Raw genomic sequence first — 17,367 nt, forward strand, 5'->3', positions numbered from 1 at the left:
TGCTGTATCTTAGCACATAAGCTTAAATCACATTTTAGGATATAGTAAAAATATTTAAGCATCTATAATGCTAGATGTGCAATCCATTTTGACTGGGAAAGATTTTTTTCATTCATTTTGATTTTGTTTTGATGAACATTTGACTAATTTATCATTTTAACAGAAATAGTCACATGCTTAAATAATTATCCCCTGTATAATTAATTTTCCATTCTGCTTGCACTCAAAATGGTTGCAGGGTTCCTGGAACCTATCCCAGTTAACAATAGCCTGCATCCGAAATTGGTAGGCAGCCAATCGCAGGCACAGAAACACAAAACAACCATTTCCACTCACATTTATACCAATTTTGTGTTAAAATAGCCTACTTTGCTTGTTTTGGGGATATGCGAGGAAACCGAAGGCATTGTTGACTAGTGGTTAGCCTGTCTGGCTCTCAATTAAAAGGTCGTGGATCCAAACCCCAGTTCAGGCCCTCATGTATAGAGGTTGCATGTTCTCTCTGTGAGTCCTTCCACATTCCAAAACCTCATTCCATGCATGTATAGGTGATGTAAGACTCTAAATTGTCATTGGGTGTGAGTATTCATATGAATGATTGTTTGTTCCAGTGTGTTGCAAACCACCAGTCTAAACTACTACTGCCTCATTCATGACCTTAATAGGGACAAGCACTAAAGAAAATGGGAACATTGTATTGTGAAGTCAGATGCTGCATCTTACCTATGACTCAGTAACTTCCATATTCTGTTCAATGTGTCATTTACCACTCGGGCGAGACAAAAATAAGGTGATACAGGCACTGCCTTCCAAGCACTGAATGTGGACATACTACTAATAAGCACTGAAATGCCTTCAATTAATTGTCATAATGATCAGAGTGTATGTTGCTCAAGGATCACACAAGAAGAGAGGTGCAAAGTGTGTCCAGAATCAGCAGAGAATGTTTGATCACTAACATAGCAGGGAGTAGACTTCACACGTACCACCCCAGTGAGTGTCTGAGAACTGAATCATGCTATCTATGTGTTAGTGTGTGAGTGAGTGAGACAGAAAGTGTGTATCAACAAAACTACTAAACTAAAAAAAAGCAGGTGTTATCTCCCATAGACTCCACGTGCAAACAAAGCTGAGATAAGCCTTTGCTTAGCTCACACGGTGCACTTTCTTGTTTTTTTTTATCTTTAATCATCTCGATGATTCCGGCTCGCCGCTGCTGACTTAGTTCAACAAAGTGAAAGACGTTCACTCATTCATTGCGATACAAGTGAGAGAATTTTTTACATGTAAGCTAAAGCCTGGCTAATCTTTTGCTTTGACTTGCGAGCAAAACATTTTAGAGATGGTGACAGTGAACAATTTGATGAATGTGACAAGCTCTTTATTGCCATTCCTAGTTGAAATATGATGTCACACAAAAGATAAAACACAGAGAATTACTCTTATTTGAAGCTCCCACACAAACTTGCCTTCTACTAGCTCAACGTTCAAATACAATGCAAAAGACTATGTCAACGACTGTAGATAGTCAATATAATAATACTCACAGGCATAGTGTACATTATTTCACAAGTGAGCGGAGTGTACCTTTACACCCTCAGTGACTGGATGGAATCAATAAAACATTAACAAATGTTATGTAGTGTTTACTTTGCCTGGGCGGACTTTCCCAACAATTGATTAAAATGAGGGTAACTTCCACTTTACCCAATTCGCCACAGTCTGCAATAAGTATTTTTTTTCCTTTTTTTGGTCAAACCTGTAATGCAGCATATTTATTGTTTTTTTTACATTCTGTTTATTTGTGTTATTAGAGCAGAAACGGCTCATGAGCCCAATAAGGTTTAAAAGCATCTGTGAATACACTTTTTACATTGCATTCATGTTGGGAGATAGTCAAATAGCACATGATTTTAGCAACATTTGAATTCCTATCTCAATATATTTGACTCTATGTGCTCTTTCTATAAACTCCTAAAAACAGTTCATAATTGTCCTGCTTGAAAGCAAAACAGTTACTCTCAAATTATTTCATAAGATTATGAAGGACCTTTTATGTCTACAGTATAATTTAGTAATTGCAAAGCATTTTCAGTGAGCAGGGATAAAATTGTTAGCCACTGTTACGTGAAAACGTGGCCTTAACTGTGACTATCAATGTCGGTTGAAAAACGTTAAAGAAAAAGCAAACACGTGCCAAGCTTTTTTTGCTTACTGAATGAGGTGCGACATACGAATCTGAGTTCTCTCAACTTTCAATCACAAGTTTTGTGCTACTTTAAAAGCATAGATTGTCACTGAAATACTGTCCAAACTTGATTATCGGACTAATGACACTATCCGAATTCAATTTCAGTCTCGTCTATTCACTTCATTTGTTCTAATCCACTTCAGAAAGAACAAAATGTCCCAGTTTCCTCCTTTATGCTTAAGTAGTGTGTGTTAATGCATGCATTTGTCATCAAGTGTCCTAGAAACCAAATGTGCTCCACACGAGTTGTTTCGTGATGGAGCACATGAGTACAACCCCCGTATGTGGACGCCATAATGCGTCTCACATACTTCTGGGAAGGCTTTATTGACAGGGGAGGAAGGCAGCGGCGCCGTGGGCGGGTTGTAAACATTTCACATTGGACATGAGATCTGGTGGGACTGTGCAGCCTGTGTGTGTGTGTGTGTGTGTGTGTGTGTGTGTGTGCCTACCGCGGGCTTGTGTATGTGTGAACAACATGTGTGGGACATGTGTGGGCGTGTGTGTGAGAGCAACATTCCTATTCATCAAAGTCACTAACAAAACGCCCTCTGCTCCAGGAGAAAAATGAAGGATGTCCTACGCAGTCGGCCCACCGGCGCTTTTCCTATTGCCATTGGTTCTTCCTGATTGAATAACTGAATGACTGACTAAGTGAGTGCCACTCCTTGTTGCTTTGCTGATGCCAGCAAACCTTGCCATACCTTTCTTCTTTGACGGGAAATTCGATGGAACAGGCCACAGGTGAATCATGTAGAACACTTGAATGTGACGCCACCATTTTTTTCTATTTGTTACCTTCTACAGACAGGGAATGGAGAGGGTTATGACGACTTAAGTATTTATTTATTTTTTGCATTCAGTGGGAGTAGAATAGCTTTAACGGGGGTGGGACATTGCCTTTGTAAGCCCCTTCAGAATTGCTATTGTATCAATAACATTGAGAAATTGGTTCAGAGTTGACCAAATTTCAGTTGTAGTATGATAGCTTTAACTGTGGTGAAAAAGCACAAATGTGACCCTTTTTTACGCAAACGGTTCCTGATGTATGAACAAAAACAAACGACAATTAGTTGCAAATGTGATTACATTTATTGTCAATTGAATAATCTGCAAATAAAATCGCAATGAATAAATGAACGGCAAGGTAAAAAAAACAAATGAATATCAGTGACTTTCAATTCCTCAGGGGCCTTTTCATTAAAAACTGGCATCATTGTGTACAGGTTATTGCTATGTTTACTCACTATGCTTATGCTTATCAGTAACACTCTCAACATAAATGTGTTGTTTTATGACCACTTCGGCTTCATAGCAGCTACCTCACACCAGAGTGTGCAAAATCAATATGAGCCTTATATTGACCACTTTGTCATAATATCGCTAGAGAGTTTGAAGAGGCAAATTTAAAAAAATTAAAAACTAGCACTGGCAGTGTTATTGTGCCCATCTGCTTGAATTGTGGAGAGAATATTCTGTAACTGAAAATCAATGGGATTGTTACTATGAGAAAAGCATATTGCTTGAATACATTTAGTTATGTCCCGCAACATATACAAAAAGGGCCTAGCTAGTAAAACAAACAAGGAACAAATATAATTGTAAATCAGCAGAATGTTTGCACTTACATGGAACAGCATAGAATTGGCATAATGCATCAAAGGATAGGTACTGATGAGCTCCTTTGGCCTATGATAGCGTAAATAGAATACAAGAGGATGTAATTAAAAATAAATATCATTACATCAGTGAGAGACATAACCTTTGAAAGTTTGAAAGCATTTAGTGCATAAATCTATGAACATGTACCAAGAGCATGTTTTCTAATTTACTGCAATAAACACCACATATTCTAAATGAAAAACAAAAAAAATACAATACATTTCTAGCACCCACTTTGAACAATAAGGGTGTGTAAAATCAGTTAGGTTGGACACGAATTTCAAGCAAACGCCCTTACCCGAATAATAAGTCAAACTGCCATACCCTCCCGCTCGCCTGGAAGTCTTTTTACGTGCCCGGACTTGCGTACTTTTCTTCCATACAGATTTTCCCGTCCAGATTTTTGACACACAAACTGCATGTAAACTAGGAATGAATTAAAAACATCAGAGAAGCCGTCATTTAATGGCATCTAGTTTTAGAAATGGGATTTTTTTCCCACTGAGCCCCTTAACTACCATTAAAGGTGGATAAAACTGTATGTAAAGAATGTTTTGTGAGTCAGTGAGATTACTCTGGCTACACTTATAAATGGAATGAAAGCACATTTTATTCATTCTGGATGAACTAAATCCAATGAAAGGATTTCTTTCTGAATATTGTGCTACCTGGGATTTAAAATGTGACAGGCTAAAGTATGGAAGGATATGGTCCTAAATGAAGACATGCACTTAATTGTGGACAGGACCCCCCTTCACAAGACAGGCAGAGGAAAAAAATAATGAGTCCATCTCGTCTGAAGAGCTTCTTGTCCGCTATCTCGACTCACAGCACAGATGAGCGATGACACATCCCGAGCACGGCGGCAACTCGACTGAGGAGTGCCAAAGCGAACGTGCTGCGACAAGGGGGTCCAAAAAAAGAATGTGTCACATCAGACCAGGACGTAGTCACAGTTTACAGTAACTGTGAGGTCGAACACCATTTTCTTCAATGTGAGTCACGACTACACCAAATGAAAAAAAAAAATCGAACCCATTGCCAGCTCACAAGAACAGTGGAACAGAATGATTACCAAGTTGTTCCTAGCCCAAAACGCTCCCAACTGGAAGGAGTAAAATGGACTTAACCATTGTATAATAAAACTTCAAAGAAGGTTAAACCACGAAACAAACAAAAAATCTATAAAAAGGCAAATTCATGAACAGTGATTCACGAATATTTCGGCATGCATCTGACTCATAGAAAGAGCATTCATTCCCTCTTTTACTTTGTTGTGAGGAGTTATCATTCATTAGTAATGATAAACTTTAATTTGTTGGCTGCCATTGACGATGATAGACTAACTGAAAGTCAGTTAAAGCCAAAACAAATATTTGACAGCATTGCTTGAGTGTAGTAACACAGTGAGGCATCATCATCCATCACTGCGAGAATATAATGTTCTCTTATGGATTTTCCTATCACATTTGTAACAAGGAGATTCGACACAGTTACTCCATATTCTGCAAACCATTTGTCACTGGTGTGTCACTTAATATGTGTCAATGTGCTTGCATGAATCATTTTGGAAGTACTCAAAAATTGTACATTCTAAGTAGAAGTAGAGGAACTTGAGCAAAATAGTGGTTAAAAGTGAAGTAATCTTGGTTAACTCATTGATGTAAAAGATGAATTCATTCATTCTGTTGTGTTTCATCAGGAAGCCTAGTCATGAAAAAAAAATTGGTAAGTTTTCACTCACAGGGAAAGCTATCTCATAACTCAGTTAATTGTTCATAAAACAAAACAAAACAGTGTCGTCTCCCAAAAATGTAGATTATATGTAAATTGAGGTACCACTCTTTTTCTACTTAACATCCTACCGCTTGTCATCAAACACTGACAAATATCAACACCGCCCCCCAAACCTGACAATCGCCGACCACGCAAAAGGACTCCTGCTGGAACTAAATAAGCTAATGAAATCCACCCACGGGGACTCAATAAGAACCTTTATAAATGCTGGTTTGTTTATTTTGACAGCCAACGGCGCTGTGCCCGAGGACATTGTGGTCACACAGAGGTTAGGTGTCAGCGTGGAGTGCGTGAAAGAGAACAAAGCGTACACACAAGTGAAGGGTAGAAAGTGTGCTGAGAGTAGGCAGGCAGAGTGGGAGGCTGGGTAGGTGGATTTTTTGGCAATGCGCAATCGACGTCTTGCACATTAGTTGTGGCCAAACACAGACCACGGACATTCAGGCGAGTCGTAATGGTGCTTTTTCCGGTCAGTCTGTGGAGAGGTGTGTGTGTGTGTGTGTGTGTTAAAGAGGGGTGAGGGCACATGAAAAAATCAGAAAACAGCAACTCACTCACACAAAGGAAATATCTTGTGTTTTTAAAGTAAAGTTTTGGTGTAATGAAGTACAAATACTTGATTATAGCACTTAATCCGTTTGGTGTCATGTAATGATGATAGATAAAGATAGATTATTGGTCTACAAACTACCCCACAATGGGGGCAAGATTTCATTCCAACCAAACAGGACCGCATCGTTTCACCCATCTGGTGTAATCAGTTAATTGCAGTCAGGTTCGCCATGTTTTAGCAATCCTATTTCCTATTCTGTTCAGAGAGAGACAAATATTACTGCAGTTAATTTATTAAGTTGTGAAACTCTTCTTTGTGTATGTTTGTATGTGGCCAAGAGACATATACACCAGAAAAAGCCTTTACTGCATGTTTTATAAAGGACAATGTTACTAGATTGTTTTTTTCTGATTGAAAACAAATCATAATCACAGCTGTTTTTTTCATGTAAATCTTAAGACCTGAAGGGCATTTTAAGTCATTTCAATTAGGAGATATTTGAAACTGTAAACTTCAAAGTTTTACTTTCTCACATAAAGAGGTGGATTGAACTCCTTGAACACAGTGATTGGGTCACCCGATGGTGTAGTGGTTATTCTGCCTGCTTTTGATGTGAACAGTCTGGGTTCGATTCCCACTCAATGGCAGTGTGAGTGGTCGTCTGTCTCTCTGTGTGCCCTGCGACTGACGGGCTACCAGTCTAGGGTGTAGTCTGCCTTACACCCGAAAACAGTTGGGATAGGCTCCAGCAACCCCCGCAAACCTTTCGAGGGTGGCTGACATGGAAGATGAATGAATGAATGAACACAGTAATTGTCTGCATGCATACTTCTACATAATTACCGGGTGTACTTTTGCCAACCCTGCAGACATACAGGAGACCATATCATGTGTGTGTGTGTGTGAGTGTGTGTGTGTGTGTGTGTGTGTGTGTGTGTGTGTGTGTGTGTGTGTGTTTGTGTACAGTAAACAATGAGGAACACCAGATGAAGGCATTTCCTTTGTTGGTGCAAGAAGAAAATTTTAGGAATTGCCAAAATCGCCCTCTTCTTCCACCTCCTCCACCCACACAGTTGAAAACACACACATCCACAATCCCTGCCCACTAATCCTCCTCCAACGGGGTAGCCTAAGCTTGAGGCTAATTCCATTTTGGCCAGCCCTCTTTGTCTCTTTTATAACTCTCATCACTTTTTGCCTAATGAGTTTTTTCTTTCTCTCACTCCACTCTAGAAATCCCAGCCCACCCTCTTTTCTCTGAGGGGTAACCACACCGACCCCCCACCTTCACTCATCCTCCAGAAGGTCAGCATGTAGTTTCCAAAACACAATTCCCCCTACCCACCCAAACCCCTACATGAGAGGGGTGGGAGGGCGCCCTTCTCCGTATTCTCGAAATAGCCCCAATTGCTAACGTCATCCATTCCTTGCCCACTTCCCTTTGCCCCCGCTGTTGTTATGTTTGAGCGAACGAGAGGTCAGTGTACTCCAAGTGGAGAATGGATGTTTTTGGAAAAAATGACAGCAATAACGGCCAAAGCACGCTTGAATAAAATGCGCCGTCACTTCCAAGAAGAGCTTAGAGTGCAAATAGAATGCCAAGCACAGTTAAATATTTACTATGTATGGGCAGAATAACATGCAGCAAAAGTGAGTCACAGCACTTTGCCTCCATAGCATTTGTGTTCAAAGTTTAAATTTCATACATCCATATTCTTATCCTAATGGGGGTCAAAAGTAAAACGGGGTCGGCTCAGGTGACGTTGGATCATAGGCTGGGGCTCAGTTCAGACTGGACGCCAGCCAGTATTCAGCCATATATAAACAAAAATGGATTTACAGCATTGTATAATTCAGGACAACTGTCAAACTCAAGGTATATTATGAATGAGCTTTCCAACCTAAAAAAGGAAAATCATTGATGTTTTGTATTCAGTCAGTAACTATATTCGCCACAGTGTAATTCATTGTATAGTAAAATATACCTACCGTAATTACTCGAATATAACACGCAGGTTTTTGCAAAATAATTAATTCCAATAGTTGGGGGTGCGTGTTATAATCAAAAACCATTTTTTTTTTTTTTTTTTTTTTTTTTTTTAATTTTTTTTTTTTTTTTTTTTTTTGTGTCTTGTTACATGGCCCTTAGCCTGGTGCTTTTTCTTGCCAAATAAATTGAATTGAAATTGAATTGAATAAAATAAATTACAAATTTTCGATCGAAAAAAGCATTGTCAAACTCACTTTGACGCACGGATTTTACGTCATCTCGTAGAGCCGACGCACGGATTTTACGTCATCTCGTGAAGCCGAGACCACCACTGCCCCCCTCTAGCCTCGTACCCGTCTCAGTTCACCCTCTCTCAGTTCAGTGTTATAATCAATAACTAAAATAAATTACAAATTTTCGATCGAAAAAAGCATTGTCAAACTCACTTTGACGCACGGATTTTACGTCATCTCGTAAAGCCAATCGGATGATGTGTTGTGGGAGGAAGAGGAAGTGGATGAAGGAAGCGTGGACGTTGATAGGATTCTCAACGAAGAGATGTATGAGAGGACAGACAAAGAGAGAGAGGAACTTTTCATTTGAAGGATTCTAATGAATAAATTTGTTTGAACAAAACAATCGTGAAACGAAGAAAAAAAGGTAAGATTTCTGATTTTCGTCAGCGGGAAATTTTAGGTGCGCACTATATTCGAGTACTGCGTTTTTCCAGATTTTTTTGGCCCAAAGTTATACCTGCGTGTTATTTTCGAGTGCGCGTTATATTCGAGTAATTACGGAAATTCATTCTCTCCATTAAAAGGCCATTGCAGTCTATTTTTATTATTATTATTATTATCATCATTATTATCATTATTATTAGTATCATCACCATCATTATTATTATTATTATTAATAAAATTATTATTATTATTTTTATATGCATAACAGCAATGTAGTTTGTACAAAATAAAATTTAAAAAATAACAGAAAATAATTACTATAATGTAAAATACTAACTTTCCTTAGTAACTTGCCAGGTTTTTTCCTAAATACACAAAACACCTAGAACAACCTTTAAAATATATTCAAACAGTGAGCCACATAGTGCAACACCTACTGTAAATACATAATTATCTGCTCACACAGAGCAGCCTCCTCTTGTAAACTTGCAATAAAAAACAGGGTTTTCCCACAACAACCAGAAGATAATAGTCTCATGATAAAACCAAAATAGCTTGAAAATCTGACAAGTAAAACTTGAAATCATTCAAGTCCTAAGTATGCTAGAACGAATATGTAGAATGCCAGGGGAACATTTTAAAATGTACGGATGTTTTGTTAGATTAAAAGGTACAAAATGTCCATGACTTCTTTGTGGAAGGAACTAAACAATCTTTAAGAGCTATTTCAGAAAATACTGATCATGCGTCTATACTATGTTTCAGAACTGACAATATTGGTACTTCAATTAAATCTATACACAAATGGCAAGAAGATAGAATTGCATGGCCTTGGAGATCATTCAAGCATTTCAGCATTTTTTTCCTCTCTCAGTATTTTATAAATTATATATGGCTGCCTATTTTAGTTGGAGTTATGATAGTTATCTCTGAGCTTTTATATCATGTGTTTTTTAACCTTCAAGTCATGCGGTGTGTAGGTGCTAATAAAAATGCAATCATTTGCAATACAAGACATGAAGTTAAGTTATTAAATATTGTTAAAACAATGTAAAAATCAGTTTAAAAAAATAAAAAATAACAAACAAAAAAATTCATTTCCAAATGTATAAATAATAAAGTTAACTGCACATTAGTTGATAATGAAGTTATTGTACATTTTTCAGAGTTCAGTTGATTTTGATCAAAAGGCTTGGAATTATAATCTAATTATAACCAATTTTTGATATGTTTATACCACTTGTTCAGTTGGAAGCCAAGCATGGCATGATGAATTGACCGTGATATCTCTTGCCCAATGACCTTTTCCTCTCACACCGCAGTGACATTCATTATGACCCCGTTTAAGGCGCTACTTAGCAAATGTTAGCATGCAGAAATGCTGGGTGTGATACAGACATGCTGGCTTTTTTATCATTCAAAATCATGACCTAACATAGTTCCCAAATGTAAGGGGTGCCTCTGTATCAGACACTCTGACCTTTTCAGCGTCACACATGGGCTTTCTATTTGGAGTAATGGAACAATCCCACTTCTCAGGGCGCTGAGCGCGTTATCTGTCAGCAGCGGCATTCAGAAGATGTTTGGCTCTCTCTGAACCCGAGCACCATGCACGAAATGTCATTAATAACACAGACGCCATTGTTTTATGTTATAAAACTCTTGCGCCTCAAGAAAGGCAAAAGGGTAAAGATGAATTAGAGGTCTAAAATAGCATCTTAAATAATGTTTCTCCAAATCTTTGCACCAAAAATACTTCTTTTTTTATTTGCCCACTACATATTGGCAGTTTCCAACACATTACATCAGGGGTCTCAAACCGATTCCGCAAAGGGCCGCAGTGGGTCCTGGTCTTTGTTTCAACCGATCCAGTGTCGATAGTTTAACCAGTTAGGGGTCTTCTAAAATAAGTATCACCTGGCGGCACTCAACTGATTACACTTGCAAAAGGTGTCCGCTTGTTTGGTTTGAATGAAAACCTGCACCCCCTGTGGCCCTTTGAGGACATGTTTGAGACCGCTTATCACATTTTTCTCATTTGTAATGGAATGCCCATTGCCCAAAATAAAGACATTAAAGTAACTGCTACTAATGAATTGAATTGAATGCTTTTATTGTCATTATACAAGTATAATGAGGACGTTTCATGTAGTGTCACATATCCACCGACTGCCAATCTGGCGTCTTGGACGAGTCACGACCATGTCGCAGTAAGTCTGGCGTGTCAAAATTCCGGCTTGGTGTGCCGCAAAGTGTAACACATCCTACGTGTCCCTAATATTTATTGATGAATATTGACCAATACTGTAACTTCTTGACAGGGGTGTGGATTTCTTGCTTGGGTTCTCTCACTCTCGTTTTTTTTTTATTTCTGCGTGTGACACCTGCTTGTGTTCTTCTATCCAACACGGACAAGATAAACAGTGAATCCCATTTTCCCGTCTTGTTTATAGTGACTGTGTTGATTTGAGCAGAGCAGAAAACCGTTACTACTATGATGCAAAGTGTCTCTGTCGCCATTACCGATTGACAGCTGCTTGTTCCGCCTCCTGACGACCTCAACTGTGAGACCACAATTTTCGTTGCAGTATGCCCTGTTTAGGCAGACTGTGGCCTTATAATCTGACCAGGGTTGGCCCCAAGCATAGGCAAGCTAGGCAGTTGTCTAGGGTGCCATGTAATGGAGGGGATACCAAATTGCTTTATAGTTTTAACTGATCCACCTTTGGAATTTTGGCCTTAACAAGGTGCAGAAAAAGACGAAATTTCCCCATTTGAACGAAATGCCTAATGTTGTCAGGCTCATTCCAAAGAGCAAGCAAGTAGTCTTCTAAATTGGAGTGGAAAATCCCGAACTGAAAACAATTCATCTTATGCTTTTTGATTGACAGGTGGTTTTCATTTTAAGTCTATTTTTTTTCTTTTTTTTCTCTCACACAGTTTTAAACGGCATTTCAACATTCCTAATGACAATCACTCAACCTATACCTGTCAATATTGTGAACTGGGAGCCTTTCATATTCAGTTGCTGCACTTGAAAGTATCATAAATTTGAGTTAGATTAATCCATTTTATTAATTGTAGGAGCATGTAGGCCTCACAGTTCTGGGGTCGAGGGTTTCGATTCCAGGTCGGTCCTCACTGTATGGAGTTTGCATGTTCTCCTCGGGCTTGCGTGGGTTTTTCCCAGGTACTCTGGTTTCCTCCCACATTCCAAAAACATACAGGGTAGGCTGGTTGAACACTCGAAATTGCCCCTAGGTATGAGTGTGAGCATAAATGGTTGTCCCTCTCCTTGTGCCTTGTGATTGGCTGGCTACCATAGTTAGTTGGGATAGGCTCTATCACCCCCATGACCTTGGTGGGGATACGCGGTTCAGAAAATGAATGAATATCACATATCCTCATAACAGTTGCAAGAATTCTAATTACATTAACCAATCAAATGTTAACAAATAATCAACTTTAAAAAATACATAAACTGCCACTTAACTCAGTTAAGCAGGTACAGTATATAGGCTTTTAATCATATTTTTATTGTTCTTTTTTTTAAATAAATGCATGTATAATATATGTAGAATAGTGAGATTTTATATCTTTTGTAGATTTTGTGCTCCAAGTTTTTTTTTTACTCTTTGGCTATAGTTGCCCAGAATATTTTGCTTGAAGTCTGCAAATTGTTGCACACTGGAAAGCAATAGGCCAACAGCATGACTGAAAAATGCACGCTTGGAACGAGGATGACCTTTCACAGATCACGTCACCAGGCGCTGAAGGATTAGCTGGACTTTTGAAGGTCAAAGGGGAGCATATTAGCACCTGCCACTAGAAGGGAGGTAGGTGCATAAATAATATCCACACAATGAGGTTTAAAAGTTAGAAGGATATATCTTATAATATAACCGAGCACAACAGAAAATGTTGTGTGATTTTAGTTATAATCTCCTACACCCAAAAACTGTTTCTTTTTTTTCCCTCATAACATTCCCGTGGTTAAGTTATTAATGGAATCTGTTGTACACTGGTAATGGTTTCCCTGAATAAGCTTTTGTTGAAATCAGTTAGGAATAATTTACTTAAGAATAAAAAACAATTAGAAACAACTCCAGGGCAAATTTAAGTTTCTTCATAATTGGGAATCAGATAAGTTTGTTGCCATTTCGAAAGTTCTAATAAAACCGGCAAGTTACAGCAAATCAGGAGTTGTGCTGATTGTCTTTTTTAATACTTTAAAGTTGGCATGTCGTGTTTGAAGCTTGTGAATGCAAAACACCCACCAAAAAAGCCTGAAGCAGTATCTCGCGCTTAGTGTGCAATTACGACATCAACAAACAACTGAGTGAACTTGTTTGTGTGTGTGTGTGTGCATTCTTGTCCAGACAGATCAACCTGGTGCTTTTTCAGTTGGCTCCCACATCATCTATATTAGAGACAAGTAAGGTGTAAAGCCATGGTAGATACTATACGGCACAATGTGTCAAAGTGGCGGGCCCGGGGGCCAAATCTGGCCCTCCGCATCATTTTGTGTGGCCCGGGAAAGTAAATCATGAGTGCCGACTTTCTGTTTTAGGATCAAATTAAAATGAAGAGTATAGATGTATATAAAATTTCCTGATTTTCCCCCTTTTAAATCAATAATTGTCATTTTTAACCAATTTTTTCTGTGTTTTTAGTTCAAAAATCATTTTGTAAAATCTAAAAATATATAAAACAACTGAAATAAACATTGTTTTAGCTCTATAAAAAACTGAATATTCAGGGCTTTTAATCCAGTTCTTTTAATCCATTTATAAAAAAATAAATAGATATTATGTCTAAAATGGTCCGGCCCACATGAAATCAAGTTGACATTAAAGCGGCCCGTGAACCAACCCGAGTCTGACACCCTTGCTATACGGCCTTGTACTCTAAAGATAAAACATGGGTGTAAACCCCACAAATGATTCAAACATTAAAAAATATAGCCAATTGGTTAGGTTTGGTGTTACATTTTCGACCAAAATGTCACAAAACTGAACTGATCCTGTTAATTAAAAGGGTTCCCAACACTTGATGTAATGGCAGGCTGTGCATTTTGGAGTAAGACAAACAAGCATTTCCCAACTTGACCTACAATGTATTATTTTTTTTTTACGTCTTGAAAATTATTTTTTATTCCTTTCCAAGCGACGTCCTGTCTTGCTAAGTCACCGGTTTCCTATAATGTATGAGAATACTAGTAGAATAGCTAACATCACCTTTAGCCTATCTACAATTAAATTAAAAACTGGCATTTCAAATAACAACATCTTCTCAATGTCCTGTCTGGGTAAATAAATAAAAACAAACCAATAAATCCATCAAATCCATTAAATCACATTTTATTCATCCATTCTCTCAACAGCTCATCATCAGTCGTGTGACAGGTGTGATGGGCTGTATCACAGCAGGTTTTGGCACTGAGTGCACAGAAGTTAAGAGTGTTTATTGTCATAATAAACCATAATTTTAGAATTGTATGACAGTTGACAGAATGTCACGCTATCTCTACCACCCTATAACTCATAATTTCTATTTCCGTTATCGTTGGAAATCCTTTTTCTATATCTGAATCACTGAAATTACAGAACTAATAATAGAACAGCTCTGATTGTGGGAATTTTCACACAACAACCTACATGGGGACGAAGCAAAGACGTATGATGACTGGAATACGCCCATCGCTACCGTCCTTTGTGACAATGCAGCACGTAGTAATCAAACGTCATGTACGCTCAAAGATCAGTCTGCTTCCTTGTTTGGGAAGACAGCAATGTCCCGTGCCAGGATTAACACCATTCATCTTGGGGTTGCCAGCTGTCAGCTCAGGTGGCCTTACTGAGCTCCGGCGGGTGCGCCGTGACGTCAACTCCGCCACTGACGCACAGGTGGGACATTTGGTGAGCACCGGACATGTAATGCCATGACTTGGACTGAACCTGTCTGCCAGCCTGAAGCTAAATATATTCGGGCACCCACAGGGCCATGCTAAGACAAGCATCAGTATGTGTGTGTGGTTTGGCCTTCTCTTACCATAAACCACGACACTCCAATCTGAAACCTCATCTTGCTGGCAGGATATTTGTATTTCTACACACACACACACAAATACACGCAGTTATATTGTACAAGTTGGTTTCCGCCCTTCTGGTGAACTCTTCAGAGGCCTAAAGCATGTTACACCTGCATTTGGAATGTCAAAAAAGTCCAATCACTTTTGTCAGTAGCTATGGGGAAATTCACGTATTACATGTTGTTCCCATACACATACGAATGTGTCAAGAGGCCACATCACTGGCCTTAAGCAATCCAGGAGGCCGTCTTTGCACAATGACAATTTGTAGCAAACTTGAATCAAAGCATTAAGAGAACACTTACAATGTTGACGCAAGATGACTGAGGTTCGCTGGAATCTCTTTAAGTTCATTTTCATCACTGCACACATACAGTAACATTTTGCACTTTCTGCTTTGCTATATGAAAACGCAAAAACGGTGCTTTAATAAGTATTTAATTCTGATACATTGTCCATAAGTGAAACAAAAACTGTGTCAAACTTTTTTTGAAAAACAAATGTCTTACTGGGGTGGCCCGGCGAATGAGTGGTTAGTGCGTCGGCCTCACAGTTCTGGGGTCATGGGTTCAAATCTAGTCCGGTCCACCTGTGTGGAGTTTGCATGTTCTTCCTGGGCCTGCGTGGGTTTCCTCCGGGTACTCCGGGTTCCTCCCACTTTCCAAAAACATGCATGGTTGGCTGATTGGACACTCTAAATTGCCCCTAGGTATGAGAATGAGTGTGAATGGTTGTTCGTCTCCACGTACCCTGCGATTGGCTGGTCACCAATTCAGGGTGTCCCTTTACAAACTTTGTGTGCACATTCAGACTGCTTTATGGCTCCAAAATGGCATTTTGTCAGTGCCATTTCATTTTTTCTGGGGTTCCATAGAAACCAAATATGTTTTCATGATGTTTTTGCTACTTATGTAAACAATACCTGCATGCCCACTTCTTTGGATGCTTGCTGTGAGATAGCAGAATGATTAAATGTGTTACATTGTTGCGAGTGTGAACGAGACAATATGCCGTAAACGATAACAGCTTTTGTTTGCCATGTAAATAAAAATTTATTTAAGACGCATGGTGGGCAATGTGATTGTGACCATAACTTTGCTATTTGTAGATTCACTACCTGGCTGGAACATGCTGTGTGGAGGCAAGTGTCTGACTGCGTTTGGCAGTGGGGCCAGTGGGTGGGTTGTTTGTGTTCCGCAGAAGGGTCTGCGAGAATGGAGCGATGGATGGCACATACAGTAAGATGGCAGAGTGGTGGGAAGCTGGTGTCACGGCCTCCCTCCCACTGCCAGGCTGCACACAAGGAACTGACAGCTGACGTTGAGAGTCTGCAAGTAAGTCTCCGACAAAAGGTCACAATTCCAATCAGCACCGACTCTCTGGACGCCTCTCACCGTCTTGTAACCACCGCTAAGGCCTCATTTAGCACCTGTATGTGCATTGGCTGTGCTTGCCCACATTTATTAACTAAAGATGTGTATTTGTTTGTCGGGGGCGGTGGCGGTTTGTCAGTGCAGAAATACTAATTAGCCATTCCAAAATGTTAACTGTGCAGGCAATTTTGGCTCTTCGATCTTAACTAATACAGGTTTAAGAAGTTAAACACTGCTGACAGTGAAATGTGTGGAACAAAAGTTGACCTCATGCACAACTCCAAATTCAATGAATTTCAGCATATTGTGTAAAATATAAATTAAGAATACAATGATGGGCGGCCCAGCGGCAGAGTGGGTAGCACGTCGGCCTAACAGTGGGAGACCTGTGTTCAAATCCAGGTCGGTCCACCTGTGTGGAGTTTGCATGTTCTCCCTGGGCCTCCGTGGGGTTTCTCTGGGTACTCTGGTTTTCTCCCCCATTCGAAAGACAGACACAAGGGCTTTCTTAGCACACACAATCATGTTGATGGCCCTCCAGTCATGACATTAACAACAACAACAACAACAAAAGGTTTAAATAGAACATGTGAATGAATGAACTGGTGCTTTGAGTTATGTTATGAAAGAGGTGGTGGTCCTGGTTTGCCACAAAGCGGACAATAAGTCTCTTTTCAACTTGATAATATCACCAATTTTGTTATACGCAGCTGTGTATGATGACAATAAAGGCTTTTGATAAGCAAAGCCTGAGGTGCTCATAACAAACAGATGTTATCCCAACTTTAAGTGGTTGTAGTGCTGCTTTATTTCCTTGAAGGCATATTTGAAGGTCAGTTAAATAATATTCAGATGATCTGACAGGGCACAGTACTTGCATTATTTCCACTAGCTGGCATCTGCTGCCACCAAGAGGCAAGACGAGTTTAGAATACATGCAAGTCAAAATTGAATGGAAATAAGCACACCA

Source organism: Stigmatopora argus, chromosome 8, assembly GCF_051989625.1.
Source record: "Stigmatopora argus isolate UIUO_Sarg chromosome 8, RoL_Sarg_1.0, whole genome shotgun sequence".
NCBI classification, from domain to species: Eukaryota; Metazoa; Chordata; class Actinopteri; order Syngnathiformes; family Syngnathidae; genus Stigmatopora; species Stigmatopora argus.